Consider the following 18,258-nt stretch of genomic DNA (forward strand, 5'->3'; position numbering starts at 1 on the left):
TAATACAGAGTGAAGTAAGTCAGAAAGAGAAAAAAATATACAATATGCTAACACATATATATGGAATCTAAGAAAAAAAAAACAATGTCATGAAGAACCTAGGGGTAAGACGGGAATTACGACACAGGCCTACTAGAATATGGACTTGAGGATATGGGGAGGGGGAAGGGTAAGCTGTGCCAAAATGAGAGAATGGCATGGACATATATACACTACCAAACGTAAAATAGATAGCTAGTGGGAAGCAGCCTCATAGCACAGGGAGATCAGGTCGGGGGTTTGTGACCACCTAGAGGTGTGGGATAGGAAGGGTGGGAGGGAGGGAGAAGCAAGAGGGAAGAGATATGGGAACATATGTATACGTATAACTGATTCACTTTGTTATAAAGCAGAAACTAACACACCACTGTAAAGCAATTATACTCCAATAAAGATGTTAAAAAAAAAAAAAGAAATGAAAAAAGAAGTAACGACTGACATTGTAGAAATACAATGGACAAGCAACTCTATGCCAATAAAATGGACAACCTGGAAGAAATGGACAAATTCTTAGAAAAGCACAACCTTCTGAGACTGAACCAAGAAGAAATAGAAAATATAAAAAGACCAGTCACAAGCAGTGAAATGGAAACTGTGATTAAAAACCTTCCAGCAAAACAAAGCCCAGGACCGGATGGCTTCACAGGTGAATTCTATTAAACATTTAGAGAAGAACTAACACCTATCCTTCTCAAACTCTTCCAAAATATAGCAGAGGGGGGAACACTCCCAAATCCATTATACGAGGCCACCATCACCCTGATACCAAAACCAGACAAGGATGTCACAAAGAAAGAAAACTACAGGCCAATATCAGTGATGAACATAAATGCAAAAATCCTCAACAAAATACTAGCAAACAGAATCCAACAGCACATTAAAAGGATCATACACGATGATCAAGTGGGGTTTATCTCAGGAATGCAAGGATTCTTCAGTATACAGAAATCAATCAATGTCCTGTAGCATATTAACAAATTGAAGGAGAAAAACCATATGATCATCTCAATAGATGCAGAAAAGGTTTCGACAAAATTCAACACCCATTTATGATAAAAACTCTCCAGAAAGTAGGTATAGAGGAACTACCTCAGCAAAATAAAGGCCATATATGACAAACGCACAGCCAACACCCTTCTCAGTGGTGAAAAACTGAAACCACTTCTGCTAAGGTCAGGAACAAGACAGGTTGTCCACTCTCACCACTATTGTTCAACACAGTTTTGGAAGTTTTAGCCACAGCAATCACAGAAGAAAAATAAATAAAAGGAATTCAGATTGGAAAATAAGAAGTAAAGCTGTCACTGTTTGCAGATGACATGATACTATACATAGAGAATCCTAAAGATGCTACCAGAAAACTACTAGAGATAATCAATGAATTTGGTAAAGTAGCAGGATACAAAATTAATGCACATTGATCTCTTGCATTCCTATATACTAATGATGAAAATCTGAAAGAGAAATTAAGGAAACATTCCCATTTACCACTGCAAAAATAAGAAGAAAATACCTGGAGATAAACCTACCTAAGGAGACCAAAGGCCTGTATGCAGAAAACTATGAGACACTGATGAAAGAAGTTAAGGACGATACAAACAGATCAAGAGATGTACCATATTCCTGGGATGGAAGAATCAACATTGTGAAAATGACTCTACTACCCAAAGCAATCTACAGATTCAACGCAATCCCTATCAAACTACCACTGGCATTTTTCACAGAACTAGAACAAAAATTTTCACAATTCGTATGGAAACACAAAAGACCCCAAATAGGCAAAGCAATCTTGAGAAAGAAAAACGGAGCTGGAGGAATCAGGGTCCCTGACGTCAGACTATGCTAGAAAGCTAAATAAATAAATCAAGACAGTATGGTACTGGCACAAAAACAGAAATATAAATCAATGGAACAGGATAGAAAGCCCAGAGATAAACCCATGCACATATGGTCACCTTATTTTTGATAAAGGAGGCAAGCATATACAGTGGAAAAAGACAGCCTCTTCACCAAGTGGTGCTGGGAAAAATGGACAGCTACATGTAAAAGAATGAAATTAGAACACTTCCTAACACCATACACAAAAATAAACTCAAAATGGATTAAAGACCTAAATGTAAGACCAGACACTCTAAAACTCTTAGAGGAAAACATAGGCAGAACGCTCTATGACATAAATCACAGCAAGATCCTTTTTGACCCACCACCTAGAGAATTGGAAATAAAAATTAAAAAATGGGACCTAATGAAACTTAAAAGCTTTTGCACAGCAAAGGAAACCATAAACAAGACCGAAAGAGAACCCTCAGAATGGGAGAAAATATTTGCAAATGAAGCAACGGACAAACTATTAATCTCCAAAATATACAATCAGGTCATGCAGCTGAATATCAAAAAAACAAACAACCCAATCCAAAAATGGGCAGAAGACCTAAACAGACATTTCTCCAAAGAAGATATACAGATTGCCAACAGACACATGAAAGGACGCTCAACATCACTAATCATTAGTGGAATGCAAATGAAAACTGCAATGAGATATCATCTCACACCAGTCAGAATGGCCATTATCAAAAAATCTACAAACAATAAGTGCTGGAGAGGGTGTCCAGAAAAGGGAACCTTCTTGCACTGTTGGTGGGAATGTAACTTGATACAGCCACTATGGAGAACAGTATGGAGGTTCCTTAAAAAACTAAAAATAGAAGTACCATGTGACCCAGCAATCCCACTACTGAGCATATACCCTGAGACAACCATAATTCAAAAAGAGTCATGTACCAAAATGTTCATTGCAGCTCTATTTACAATAGCCAGGACATGGAAGCAACCTAAGTGTCTATAGACAGATAAATGGCTAAAGATGATGTGGCACATATTTACAATGGAATATTACTCAGCCATACAAGAAATGGAATTGAACTATTTGTAGTGAGGCGTATGGACCTAGAGTCTGTCATACAGAGTGGAGTAATTCGGAAAGAGAAAAAGAAATACTGCATGCTAACAAATATATATGGAATCTAAAAAAAAAAGGTTCTGATGAACCTAGGGGCAGGACAGGAATAAAGATGCAAAGGTAGACAATGGAGTTGAGGACACGGAAGGGGGAAGGGTAAGCTGGGACGAAGTGAGAGAGTAGCATTGACATATACACAGTACCGAATGTAAAAGAGATAGCTAGTGGGAAGCAGCTGCATAGCACAGGGAGATTAGCTCGGTGCTTAGTGACCACCTAGAGGGGTGGGATAGGGAGGGTGGGAGGGAGACACAAGAAGGGGGGGATATGGGGATATATGTATACATATAGCAGATTCACTCTGTTATACAGCAGAAACTAACACAACATTGTAAAGCAATTACGCTCCAATAAAGATGTTAAATAAATAAAAAATCACAAGGTTACTATGAAGCTTAGATGAGAAAATATATATAAAATTTACTGCATAAAGATGGCTTACAGTAGATGTTTCATAAGCATAGTCTATATTCTGTTTCCATTTCCGTTTTCCTCCATAAGGAAGGTTATTGGACGTTACCATAATAAAGCTTGTTAAACAAGGTTACATTTGATTCAATGAGTGATGGAAGAGAAAACTGGAGGGTAACAGGTTCTGAAATGAATGAAAAATAATGATTTATAGACGGTAATTGATAAAGCTACTCTTTCAAGAAGAATGAGAGGGTGATGGGATGTAGAACAAAGGAACAATAGTATGAAGGAGAATCGGGGTGAAGGAAAAATGTTTGTGGGTGGTGGTGGTTGTTTTTTTAGGATGGAGGTTTGAGTGTGCCTATAACAAGGAAAGAAAGGGACTTACGAGGAGGAATATAAAAATGAGAAAGAGTAATAATACAGAAAATACCTTCAGGAAATAGAATATAAGAGCAGCATTGATCAAAGTTACAGTAGTTATAAAAACAAATTGCCAAATGAACACAAACCCCTTATAGGCAGTTCAAGCCGGGCCTTCGGAGACCTGGGCTCACTTGAATCTAGCATTTCAATAGACAGTTACTCTTAGCCAGCGGTACCGAGGACTCCAGTGTTCAGGGCTGAGGAGTACTGTAGGAGCCTCCTACCTGCAGCTGCCTCTCCCTAATGCCTGAAATGGCAATTACTCATTAATATGTCAAGTGATTAACAGCTATGTAGCCTATTAAGATCCTATCTGTGGGCAGTACAGACTTCAGTTTGAAAGCTCCATCATTTATTATGTGTATAAGCTTGGGAAAGTTTTTAGATTTCTCTAAGCCTTAGATTCCTTTATTTTCTGGCTGTGCCATGCAGCTTGTAGGATCTTAGTTCCCCGACCAGGGATTGATCCCTGGCGCTCAGCAGTGAAAGTGTGGAGTCCTAACAACTGGACTGCCAGGGAATTCCCGAGCCTCAATTTCTCGAACTCTAAGAATAACGGTTCCTACGTAACAGAATTGAAGATAAGGTACACTAAGTAATTAATAGTGATTAGCATACAGAAAATAATTTTCCTTGTGGGGTGTTAGAGTACTGTAATTTGCCTATTTGCTTACTTTTGAATAATCTTTTCATAAAAGTCTGACCCCATCTAATATAACATGCTTACAGAGAGTTGAGCTGAAATCACTATTACTGATGTTATCCTAGGGTGGTCAGATGAAGAGACTATCCCAGGATTCTGAACGTGGCTTGAGCCAATAGAACTGCGACATTCCCCCAAAGAAGCCTAGGCCTTTTGGGACACAGATGTGTGTGACTCAAAAACTATCCATGGTATCCAGCTTCAAGAAGAGAAAAGAAGAAACATTTTCATTTAAATTTTCAAATGCTGAGGACATTATCTTCGGGAACCTTCCCTAAGACTTTGGCATCTATTTACCTATTTTCTTCAGGTTTAAATCAATATGATCCTTTGCCAAGGATGGCAAATTATTATACCAACAAAAGCACAAAATACAGAAATTCCGAGGTAAAAAGAATTCTCATTCTCCAATTTCATGTATGGATATTATTATTGTAATTACCATTATTTAAGAAGTATTGTATTTAGCCAGTAGTTTTGAGTAGACCAATCCATTAAGAATACATTTTTAATGTAACACTCTTAGAATGTCTAAGACTTAATTTATAAATGTCCCAGTTTTTGTATTGCCATTCTTTAATCCTGAGTTCATATTCTACCAGAAAAGGCAGAATCTAACATGGAATCCCTATCTGTAGGTAATTAAATTGAATAGTAAAGACTATTTGGAATGGCTTAAAGCAATAGGGCAAAGGGAGGGGTTAGCAAAGTCCAAACAGAATGAATCTTTGATTCAGTAGAGAAACGCTTCTCAAACTTTCACGTGCCTATAGGTCAGCTGGAGATCTTTTGAAAATGCAGACTCTGATTCAGTAGACCTAAGGCTGGGGTCTGAGGTCTTGCATCTCTAACAAACTTCCAGGATCGAGGATGCTACTGACCCCCACCACACTCAAGTAGTGAGGAAGAATCTAGAATTCGGTAATGAGTAGGGAGGGAGCCTGCCATGTGCCCTCTAACTCAGCATCACAGAAAACATCTGAAAACTCAACCACCAGCCACCTGCCGTTTGGAGTCCCTCATCTTCTAACACAACAGCTCTCTGACATTTTGATGCTAAAAACTGACTTATCCACAAGCAGAGGCGTAAACTCTGGAAACATTTCTTTATCTAGAAACCTGATGGACATTGATCAAGTAACTAGAGAAGAACCATAACAAGGTGACATCATCTGTTGAGGCGAAAGAGCAAAAACAAGACCAGATACCTAACCAACTGCCTTTATCAGAACTACGCCATTCCATACACCTGAAAGCAATACAGTGTTATGCGTCATTTATATCTCAATAATAAACAATTGGGCCATTCCATCACATATGCCAATGGTGATTCCCAAGATAGATCCTTTGGGAAAACGATAACAAATCTTTCTATCGAAAGTTTTTTTCTGATGGGCCAATCAATGTGAAATAGTTCCTCTCCACTTTCTCTAGTATAAAACAAATTCAGATTCACATTTGATTTCAACAGATTTTAATTCAATAATAAGCAATTATTTTAGAAGGAAGCACATGAGAAAAATACTTGAATATATGAAAACATTAAAGAGGTGGTATGCCCTAATTGCTTGTAGAATTATTTGCTTTGATGAACACAACACAAGAATTATAGTGGAAATCAATGCTCTGGTTTACCTCTTTTTAAGAGTGTCTATTTTTATTAGAATATTTCCTTTTCTAAAAGCAGTCACCATCTTTAAGCAATGAAGACAGGCTAGCTGTACCCAAGCGCTTTCAACTGTGGTCAGAGGGAGCACACATCCTCTAATGACCTCAGGAAAGATCATCAAAGATGTACTGTGAATGAAGATGTTTACTCAGCAGTGAGCTAGCACACATATTCAGGCGTTTTATTTTTAACAGCCAAAAAGAATGTCAGAAGCCTCATTTCCTGGTCGGCTGATAAGCATCCTGCCCTAAGCATGGATGAGCACACAGCACATCATCTCAAATGTAGCATGAGTGATGGCTGTAAGTATGACAGCTGACACCTTCACTAAACCATTATTCTTGGAAACAAGGCAATCTATACACTCAGAGAGGAAGACTTTGCTAGCTGGGTGTTTACATCTATATTTGCCACCTAGGGAGAATAACGGCCTTATTTCAGAACAAGTTGTATAAGTAGAGATACATCTTAAATTTTACAATGGAAGGGCCAATGCTTTTGTTTCTTTCAGTCATTTGTTTTCTGAGTATCTTAATGTAAAATGACTCTTGAAAGGTTTTTGCAAATTATCTTCTTGAACTGTACCCATCCTCTGGGCTAAAGAGTTGTTGCAGTTGCTTCAGAAATGGAAGTCTTGATTTATATTTCACAGGTGCTGTATTTTTGAAGGCACAGCAGCACAGTGGGACCTACGTCCACTTGTCTTCGTTCCCCTGATAAGGAGCAAAGCATCCTGGGGGAGAGGCAGGCTCAGGCTCTCACTGAGAAGCCAGAGTTTGGGCTCCTTGTGAGAGCCATTCACCCTGGCACCAACACGATGCCTTACTTAAACTTCCCAGACAAAAACAGATATTCACTTGAGCTGGAAAAGCAGGGGGATGGAGAAGTGTAGAGCTACAAGTTTAAATATTTCAGCTCTGTCTGTGAAAATGACTCCCTGTGTGTAGGTAACCTTGGCCAGGTTAATTCACTTAAGCTGCAAAGAGTTGCTCCACCTTTCCTGTCAATCAAACGAACAACTACTTTTTAAAATAATGATGAACACGAAGACAATGCATCAAATTAACTCGAAGTGGATATGACATCAGGCTGCGCCACCACTGATGATATTCAGATAGGAAACAAAATACTGGATTAAAAGCACGTTTGCCTTTTTTAAAAAAAAGTGGTAAAATTTGAAACATATAGCCAATTTTAATTAATAATGCTTTATTATATCAATTAGCTTTTTCTAGGATGTAGCTATTAAATTAAACCCCACAGTTGGACAATTACCTTTTCTTCATTACTCTCCAATTGTTTCATAGGGATTGCTATCTTCCCTAGATTATAAACTAGATTATAAACTCCTCAAGGGCAGCAATATGTCTTTTTTGTTCACGATTTAGGGTTAATCACAAGATCTCTGTGCTACCCATGAGCTCAACATGAATAGAGAGATGGGGAAGGATTCCACTCCACCCTCCAAGTGCAGTAAGGGAATAAAATGTGCTCTGGTGCCACCATCTCCCTAAGTACTCTATTCCTTATTGCTTATTGTGGCACAGCTGGATTAAACTAGAAGTTTAATGGGGATTGGGGACAATGGAGAAGGTGAGGACATTTTGTACCCTTGTCTCACCTTATGGGTGTAGGCCCCAGTGCTTCGGCACCAACTCATTTGTCCTACTGCTCCTAGCTCTGATATCTGACTGCAGTAAGTTTTACCTTCCCTGGAGTTTAAATTTCTACTCCTTTGTTTGAATAAAATTGAAGTATCTCTGCAGAGTGATTCTTGGTAGAGCCATCTATTCTGTAATTATAATACCACCAATAATTACTATTTACTGAGCATGTATTAATTAGCTCTTTAAGTAGATTATCTAATTAAATCTACTCGAAAACACTGTGTGGTAGCTATTATTAGTCCCAAGACAGAGATAAGGAAATCGAAGCCCAGAGATCTTATCTAACTTCATATATCTGCTAAGTGAAGGAGGAAGTATTTGAAACTGGGTCTGTCTGACTACAAAATAAGGCATCTCTACGTTTGTCAGATTGCACGGCTACTGAATAAACTCTGCACAGTGAGGTAGGGAAATCAATGGAGCAGTCATTTGTTCCAGGGACAGCTAAAATACCACTATAAAAAAATTTTGCCCATATATACAGGGAGAAAAAAGGCTCATAGCAACACTCTATGTAATAACCAAAAAAAAAAAGAAAAGAAAAGAAAAAGAAAAAGGATAAAAGATAAGCAACCCAAAGATCAACCATAAACAAATAAGTAGATTATGGTATAGCCATGGGATAGGATATTATATAACAGTGAAAATAGTGAAATACAACTACATGTAACAATGTGAATGAATCTCAGGGATTAAAGATTAAACAAAAAAGCTACTGCAGAAAAATACATGGCATGAGATTCCACTTATAAAGCTCTTTGACACGCAAGACTAAACAATACAACAAGGGAATAGGAACACAAAATTCATGTCAGGACAGGGATGGGCTGTTAAGACAGAAGTGGAAAGAAGAGATCTTAGAAGGACTCTCATAAGATGGCAAAGTTAAATAAAGTGTTCTTCTTAAACTTGGTAGTGGGGGTCCAGGGAACACTGCATAGTTATACTTTAAATTTTTTTGTGTTTTTTTTAAATTATAGCAAAATATATATAGTACAAAATTGACTATTTTAGCAATGTTTAAAATGTACAGTTCAGTGTCATTAAACATATTCACATTGTTATGGAACTGTTATCACTAGATAACATTATTCTTTTTGTCTAGTAACATTAGATTAAAAGAGTTTGTAGCAATAGCTGGTGATACTTATATAACCTTCATATCTTTGGTAAATTCTAAACAACTCATGATTGTAAGAAAATGTCTCTCATTTTGTAGTGAGAAATCTGGCTTTTGTTGCTGAGAAAAGTACATTGAGTTAGTCTTGGGGTAATTAATGTAATACGTGGAGAAAGGTTAAGATGTTTGATCTGAAATAAATAAAAAGCAGCAACATATTTTCAATGGGATCTGAAGGTTCAAGGATACCTTGAGTTTAAGGAGTTCTATCTACTACATGTTGGGTTGATTGTAAAGCAAATTTTAAGTCAGATAGTTTTTACTATTGCATTAATTACATTCCATCTCTCTTTCTAATTATTATATAGCCCAGTAGTTTTTTTAAAAAAAAGTATGACAGCTGCATCTGTACACTTTCCAAATATGCAGCATAGTTAGAAATGGCAAGTAACTGTTTTATAATGTGTTCCATAATGCCAACTGTCCATGGGTTATGTGAAGAGCAAGCATAAATAGCAGGTAGGAAGCCCAATGGAGTTATATCCTATCTTCCATCAGCTCACACTTTTGAGCACTATTGATCTCAGGTTTTTCTCCAATGCTGGCATTTCAGACCCAAGTTTAGCAAGTTCTTGCTGTAGTTGTTCATTTGTTCCCTGTGCCTGCTGCAGCATGACTTGATCATTGTTTAAATGCATTTGTAATTTCAGAAACTGAGGGAAGAAAAAAAAAAAAAGGGAGTGGGGCTGTTTTAGGCAATAATGCTCTGTTTTATAATAAAAGAAGCCATTGAAAGCTGATTATGTAACAAATCCATCAAGGCTGCAAAAGTACACCAGAGAATGAAGCATGATGGGAATTTTTAAGTCAGATATAATTTCTTTTCTGCCTGCAGGAGTTCTTTGTTAAAAAGCAATATATTAACTCATTAAAAAAAATCTGGAAAGACTTCAAAAAAAGTAGCTTAATCTGCTACATTTTATGACATTTTATAGCCAATTCATGTTTTAACAAGTTCATTCACTTAATCATTACAATAGATTATCTGATACATTTCTCTTTAATAAACTAGATTTTTCCTCATGAAGTATAGCTTGTTTAGATTCTTTTAAAAGCTCAGTTTCTTTATAGGATAATTCCGTAAATATTCACAATGTACAATTTTGTGTTACACATTTTTATAAAGGGTCTAGCCAACAATGCACCATGAATAATAATGATGATACACTTCGCTGGTTCTTCTTCTTTAGGATTTTAATTAAAAGTAAGCATATGGCACTTAGAAGGCAGCATACAGATGATTTGTAAGGAATGACATGACAAAGTAAACTAAAATTGTAAATAATTGCTTCATCGTCCAAATACCTGAGTTTCACTGAATTCTGAGAGGCAGCAGGGTCCAGTGGAATCCCTTGGATGATATAGCCAGATTTCTGTTTTCTCAGTTGTCAACTGTAAATGAAAATATCATCAACTAACTTTATTGCAGAAAGAAATGAAACACCAGGTGGACAATCTAAACCTAATAATAATTTGTTGGGAGCATTCACTTAAGCATTTTCTGGAAATTCATATGTAGGGAATACATATAGACCCAATTTGATAATGCTGCACACAGAGCTGATTCATTAAATTTCTATAAATCTCTGAAATAGTTTCTTTTAAAAAGTAACTTGTGTATATGGGTGCCTATGTAATACACACACATATATGCATTACAATAAACTTTATGTGTATATATGTCTCTCCTCCATCCCACCCCACCCCACCCATGCTCTAGGTACCTTCTCGGTCAGTGAGATCTAGCCAACACACTGTACTGTACACATATTCCTGGCTAAAAAGCATTAGTTCACCATATTGCAAAGGTCCTCTGCCAAAGAGTACTCTACCTCATTTTCCTGAGTTGAGTGTGTTCTAAAACATGTATTGTTTACTACGCTATGGCTGTTCTTTCTACTATTTATTGTGTGTTATGGTGAACAGTTTTGACCCATAACATCTGACAAAAGTCAAGAAGTATGCAAGCAATACTTATACCTAAAAAAGGTGGTAAGGAGATAAGCAGACTACAATGTGTCTTCAAGAAAATGACTTAGGAATCAGAGAATAAATATCATGAAGCACTTACTTATATTTGAAAGTCCTTTGACCTTCATAAACATCATAAACATCACTGCAAGCTGGAGGACTGACCAGCAAAGACAGACTGTCCGTGTTGATTGTCTGGAGAGCATCTCCTTAAGGCTGTCCTCCAATGAACCCACATAGAAATGATCCTACCATTTTTGGGAATACATCCTCTGAATTAAACCAGGTGTGCCATATCCAAAAGTTTCTGGAAACATGGTCTCTTTAGGAAAGTAATTTAAAAGATACAGCTTTTTGATGGAACAAAGGGTGTTAAAGAAACTGGCTGAATCACAAGAGATGCAACACCAAGTGAAGAGAGGGACCACATCTGATGAAAGTACAAGAGTAAAAAGGGTGAAAGTATGTCAAGAGAGAAAACAAATGATAAGCTGATATAAGTTTAAATCTCATGCCTAACCTGGCACACTTAAGGCAAAACAGAAGTCACTCTGGCAGAAGACAGTGGGTATCAGTGCATAAAGGTTAAGCTTGCTCAACCAACAGTGCCCGGCACATTTTTACGTATATAGTAAGTGATCAGTGAATGAATCCACAAAGAGCCTACATGACCCAAGTAAAATTAGCCTCTAACTAGAGAGGCCAGTCTTGTTTTCCAGATAGAAGGCAAAATGTTACAAAAATTGCACCAGCAGGAAGAACCCACAGCAAGTAAACACTTTACCTCTTTTTGATATTAAAAAATAAAGATAACTCTAAACTATATATTTAATCACAAGGCAAGGAGATTTCTTACACCTACTCACTCAGGGCAAAACGTTATGAAAAACCATAAAGGGTCTTTTTTACATCTTTCTTTCCAACTTCTTAAACCTCCCAATTCATCCCACCCCACCCCAGCTTTCCCCCCTTGGTGTCCATACATTTGTTCTCTACATCTGTGTCTCTATTTCTGCCCAGCAAACCGGTTCATATGTACCATTTTTATAGATTCCACATATATGCTTTAATATACGATATCTGTTTTTCTCTTTCTGACTTACTTCCCTCTGTATGACAGTCTCTAGGTCCATCCACATCTCTACAAATGACCCAACTTTGTTCCTTTTTATGGCTGAGTAGTATTCCATTGTATATATGTACCACATCTTCTTTATGCATTCATCTGTCAATGGGCATTTAGGTTGCTTCCATGTCTTGGCTATTGTAAATAGTGCTGCAATGAACATTGGGGTGTAAGTGTCATTTTGAATTATGGTTTTCTCAGGGTATATGCCCAGTAGTGGGATTGCTGAGTCATATGGTAATTCTATTTTTAGTTCTTTAAGGAACCTCCATACTGTTCTCCATAGTGGCTGTATCAATTTACATTCCACCAGCAGTGCAAGAGGGTTCCCTTTTCTCCACACCCTCTCCAGCAACTGATGTTTGTAGATTTTCTGATGATACCCACTCTAACCGGTGTCAGGTGATACCTCATTGTAGTTTTGATTTGCATTTCTCTAATGATTATGATGTTGAGCATCTTTTCATGTGCCTCTTGGCCATCTGTATGTCTTCTTTGGAGAAATGTCTATTTAGGTCTTGTGCCCATCTTTTGATTGGGTTGTTTGTTTCTTTAATATTGAGCTGCATGGGCTCTTTATATATTTTGGAGATTAATCCTTTGTCCGTTAATTTGTTTGCAAATATTTTCTCCTACTCCAGCATGGTCTTTTCCTCTTGTTTATAGTTTCCTTTGCTGTGCAAAAGCTTTTAAGTTTCATTAGGTCCCATTTGTTTATTTTTGTTTTTATTTCCATTACTCGAGGAGGTGGGTCAAAAAAGATCTTGCTGTGATTTATTTCAAAGAGTGTTCTTCCTATGTTTTCCTCTAAGAGTTTTATAGTGTCTGATCTTACATCTAGGTGTTTAACCCATTTTGAGTTTATTTTTGTGTATGGTGTTAGGGAGTGTTCTAATTTCATTCTTTTACAAGTAGCTGTCCAGTTTCCCCAGCACCACTTATTGAAGAGACTGTCTTTTCTCCATTGTACATCCTTGCCTCCTTTGTAATAGATTAGGAGACCACAGGTGCGTGGGTTTATCTCCGTGCTTTCTATCCTATTCCACTGATCTATATTTCTGTTTCCGTGCCAGTACCATATTGTCTTGATTACTGTAGCTTTGTAGTATAGTCTGAAGTCAGGGAGTCTGATTCTTCCAGCTCTGTTATTTTCCCTCAAGTTTGCTTTGGCTGTTCGGGGTCTTTTGTGTCTCCATACAAATTTTAAGATTTTTTTGTGCTAGTTCTGTAAAAAATGCCATTGGTAATTTGATAGGGATTGCATTGAAGCTGTAGATTGCTTTGGGTAGTATAGTCATTTTCACAATATTGATTCTTCCAATCCAAGAACACGGTATATCTCATAATCTGTGTCATCTTTCATTTCTTTCATCAGTGCCTTATAGTTTTCTGAGTACATGTCTTTTACCTACTTAGGTAGGTTTATTCCAGGTATTTTCATCTTTTTGTTGCAATGGTGAATGGGATTATTTCCTTAATTTCTCTTTCTGATATTTTGTTGTTTGTGCATAGGAATGCAAGAGATTTCTGTGCATTATTTAGTAGCCTGCAACTTTACCTGCAACTTTACTTTACTAAATTCATTCTTTAGCTCTAGTAGTTTTCTGGTGGCATCTTTAGGATTCTCTATGTATAGCATCATGTCATCTGCAAACAGTGACAGTTTTACTTCTTCTTTTCCAATTTGTATTTCTTTTATTTCTTTTTCTTCTGTGATTGCTGTGGCTAGGACTTCCAAAACTATATTGAATAATAGTGGTGAGAGTCGACATCTTTGTCTTCTTCCTGATCTTAGAGAAAATGCTTTCAAGTTTTTCATCATTGAGAATGATATTTGCTGTGGGTTTGCCATACACGGCCTTTATTATGTTGAGGTAGTTTCCCTCTATGCCCACTCTCTGGAGAGGTTTTATCATAAATGGGTGTTGAATTTTGCCAAAAGCTTTTTCTGCATCTATTAAAATGATCATACGGTTTTTATTCTTCAGTTTGTTAATACAGTGTAGTGTATCACACTGACTGAATTGCACATATTGAAGAATCCTTGAATCCCTGGGATAAATCTCACTTGATCATGGTGTATGATCCTTTTCATGTGTTGTTGGATTCTGTTTGCATTTTGTTGAGGTTTTTGCATCCATATTCATCAGTGACATTGGTCTGTAATTTTCTTTTTTTATAGTATTTTGTCTGGTTTTGGTATCTGGGTGATGGTGGCCTCATAGAATGAGTTTGGGAGTGTTCCTTCCTCTGCAACTTTTTGGAAGGGTGTGATAAGGATGGGTGTTAGCTCTTCTCTAAATGTTTGATAGAATTCACCTGTGTACCCAACTGATCCTGGACTTTGGTTTGTTGGAAGATTTTTAATTGCAGTTTCAATTCATTACATCTGATTGGTCTGTTCATATTTTCTATTTCTTCCTGGTTCAGTCTTGGAAGCTTATACCGTTCTAAGAATTTTTCCATTTCTTCCAGGTTGTCCACTTTATTGGCATAGAGTTGCTTGTAGTAGTCTCTTAGGATGCTTTGTATTTCTGTGGTGTCTGTTGTAACTTCTCCTTTTTCATTTCTAATTTTATTGGTTTGAGTCCTCTCCCTCTTTTTCTTGATGAGTCTGGCTAAAGGTTTATCAATTTTGTTTATCTTCTCAAAGAACCAGCTTTTAGTTTTATTGATCTTTGCTATTGTTTTCTTTGTTTCTATTTCATTAATTTCTGCTCTGATCTTTATGATTTCTTTCCTTCTACTAACTTTGGGTTTTGTTTGTTCTTCTTTCTCTAGTTCCTCTAGGTGTAAGGTTAGATTGTTTTTTTGAGATTTTTCTTGTTTCTTGAGGTAGGCCTGTATTGCTATAAACTTTCCTCTTAGAACTGCTTTTGCTGCATCCCATAGGTTTTGGATCGTTGTGCTTTCACTGTCATTTGTCTCTAGGTATTTTTTGATTTCCTCTTTGATTTCTTCAATGATGTCTTGGTTATATAGTAATGTATTGTTTAGTTTCCATGTGTTTGTGTTTTTTATGTTTTTTCCATGTAATTGATTTCTAATCTCATAGCCTTGTGGTCAGAAAACATGCTTGATATGATTTCAATTTTCTTAAATTTACCAAGTCTTCATTTGTGACCTAAGATGTGATCTACCCTGGAGGATGTTCCGTGTGCACTTGAGGCGAAAGTGTAATCTGCTGTTTTCGGATGGTATGTCCTATAAATGTCAGTTAAATCTATCTTCTCTATTGTGTCAATTAAAGCTTGTGTTTCCTTATTAATTTTCTGTTTGGATGATCTGTCCATTGGTGTAAGTGAGGTGTTAAAATCCCCTGCTATTACTGTGCTACTGTCAATTTCCTCTTTTATATCTGTTAGCATTTGCCTTTTGTATTGAGGTGCTCCTATGTTGGTTGCATATATATTTATAATTGTTACATCTACTTCTTGGATGAATCCCTTGGTCATTATGTAGGTCCTTCTTTGTCTCTTGTAACATTCTTTATTTTAAAGTCTATTTTATCTGATATGAGTATTGCTACTCCAGCTTTATTTTGATTTCCATTTGCATGGAATATCTTTTTCCATCCCCTCTCTTTCAGTCTCTATGTGTCCCTAGGTCTGAAGTGGGGCTCTTGTAGGCAGCATATAGATGGGTCTTGTTTTTGTATCCATTCAGTGAGCCTGTGTCTTTTGGTTGGAGCATTTAATCCATTCACCTTTAAGGTAATTATAGATATGTATGTTCCTATTATAATTTTCTTAATTCTTATGGGTTTGTTTTCGTAGGTCCTTTTCTCCTCTTGTGTTTCCCACTCAAAGAAGTTCCTTTAGCATTTGTTGTAGAGCTGGTTTGGTGGTCCTGAATTCTCTTAGCTTTTGCTTGTCTGTAAAGCTTTTGATTTCCCTGTGGCATCTGAATGAGATCCTTGCTGGGTAGAGTAATCTCGGTTGTAGGTTCTTTCCTTTCATCACTTTAAATATATCATGCCACTCCCTTCTGGCTTGTAGAGTTTCTGCTGAGAAATCAGCTGTTAACCTTATGGGGATTCCCTTGTATTCCCTTTGTTCCCTTGTTGCTTTTAATAATTTTTCTTTGTCTTTAATTTTTGTCAGTTGGATGACTATGTGTCTCGGTGTGTTTCTCCTTGGGTTTATCCTGCCTGGGACTCTCTGCACTTCCTGGACTTGCATGGCTATTTCCTTTCCCATGTTAGGGAAGTTTTCGACTGTAATCTCTTCAAATATTTTCTCGGGTCTTTTCTCTCTCTCTTCTCCTTCTGGGACCACTATAATGCGAATGTTGCTGCATCTAATGTTGTCCCAGAGGTCTCTTGGGCTGTCTTCATTTCTTTTCATTCTTTTTTCTTTATTCTGTTCTGTGTCAGGGATTTCCACCATTCTGTCTTCTAGGTCACTTATCCATTCTTCTACCTCAGTTATTCTGCTATTGATTCCTTGCAGTGTATTTTTCATTTCAATTATTGTATTGGTCATCTTTTTCTGTTTGCTCTTTAATTCTTCTAGGTCTTTGTTAAACATTTCTTGCATCTTCTCCATCTTTGCCTCCATTCTTTTTCTGAGGTCCTGGATCTTCTTCACTATCATTATTCTGAATTCTTTTTCTGGCAGATTGCCTATCTCCACTTCCTTTAGCTGTTTTTCTGGGGTTTTATCTTGTTCCTTCATCTGATACATAGCCCTCTGCCTTTTCATTTTGTCTATCTTTCTGTGAATGTGGTTTTCGTTCCATAGGCTGCAGGATTGTAGTTCTTCTTGTTTCTGCTGTCTGCCCTCTGGTGGATAAGGCTTTCTAAGAGGCTTGTGCAAACTTCCTGATGGGAGGGACTGGTGGTGGGTAGAGCTGGGTGTTGCTCTGGTGGGCAGAGCTCAGTAAAACTTTAATCCCCTTGCCCGCTGATGGGTGGGGCTGAGTTCCCTTCCCGTTGGTGGTTTGGCCTGAGGCAACCCATCACTGGAGTCTATAGGCTCTTTGGTAGGGCTAATGGCAGACTCCCAGAGTGTTCATGCCAAGGATTACTTCCCAGAACTTCTGCTGCCAGTGTCCTTGTCTCTGTGGTGAGCCACAACCTTCCCCCACCTCTGGAGGAGACCCTCCAACACCAGCAGGTAGGTCTGGTTCAGTCTCATTTGGGGTCACTGCTCCTTCCCCCTGGGTCCTGATGTGCACACTACTTTGTGTGTGCCCTCCAAGGGTGGAGTCTCCGTTTCCCCCAGTCCTGTCAAAGTCCTGCAATCCAATCCCACTTGCTTACAAAGTCTGATTCTCTGGGAATTCCTCCTCCTTTTGCCAGCCCCCCAGGTTGGGAAGCCTGATATGGGGCTAAGAATCTTCACTCCAGTGGGTGGACTCCTGTGGTATAATTGTTCTCAAGTTTGTAGGTCGCCCATCCAGCGGTTATGGGATTTGATTTTCTTGTGTTTCTGCCCCTCCTACCATCTCACTGCAGCTTCTCCTTCGTCTTTGGATGTGGGGTATCTTTTTTGGTGAGTTCCAGTGTCTTCCTGTCGATGACTGTTCAGCAGTTAGTTGTGATTCTGGTGCTCTCTCAAGAGGGAGTGAGTGCACGTCCTTCTACTCCACCATCTTGAGCCAATCTCCTTAATTTTCACACTTTCTACAAAAATTTTCCCCTTCTCATTTCTACATCTCCCGGGTTGGGGGGGAAAATACGTGAACTCTTCTACACTCCTCTTCCCTACCCTCATCTTTCCTACCCACGCATATGTTTAGTGGGAAAGAAAAGTTTTCAAAAATATATAAGAAAATCCTGGGAATTCCCTGGTGGTCCAGTGATTAGGATTCCACACTCTCACTGCCAAGGGCCTGGGTTCGATCCCTGGTCAGGGAACTAAGATCCTGCAAGCCTCATGGCACAACCAAAAAAGAAAAGAAAAAGTAAAGAAAAGAGAAAATTCTTTTGGTGGCAAATAAGACAGAGTGTTTAACCTCTATCAATCATTCTTCCTGCTCCTACTGAATCTTCAGAGGCATGAGGGCTGAGGTTGTGGAAGAAGAGGCAGAGTAAGTGGGAA

At 37.9% G+C, this 18,258-nt stretch overlaps 1 protein-coding gene across 7 annotated transcripts in view; it reads right to left on the bottom strand.

Annotated features, from left to right (window-relative positions):
• LMNTD1 (lamin tail domain containing 1) overlaps positions 1 to 18,258 on the bottom strand; it is a 465,704-nt gene that overhangs the window by 321,059 nt on the left and 126,387 nt on the right. For 6 of the 7 annotated variants that reach the window (XM_029206166.1, XM_029206167.1, XM_029206158.1 and 3 more), the window contains one exon: positions 10,423 to 10,509. The exons of the other annotated variant lie outside the window; for it this stretch is intronic. The gene's annotated coding sequence lies outside the window, so the exon portion shown is untranslated. The remainder of the gene's footprint in view (positions 1 to 10,422; positions 10,510 to 18,258) is intronic. 7 annotated transcript variants of the gene reach the window in all.

The sequence above is a fragment of the Monodon monoceros genome, unplaced genomic scaffold (genome assembly GCF_005190385.1).
Source record: "Monodon monoceros isolate NGI ecotype Baffin Bay Population unplaced genomic scaffold, NGI_Narwhal_1 Super_Scaffold_6, whole genome shotgun sequence".
Classification (NCBI taxonomy): Eukaryota; Metazoa; Chordata; class Mammalia; order Artiodactyla; family Monodontidae; genus Monodon; species Monodon monoceros.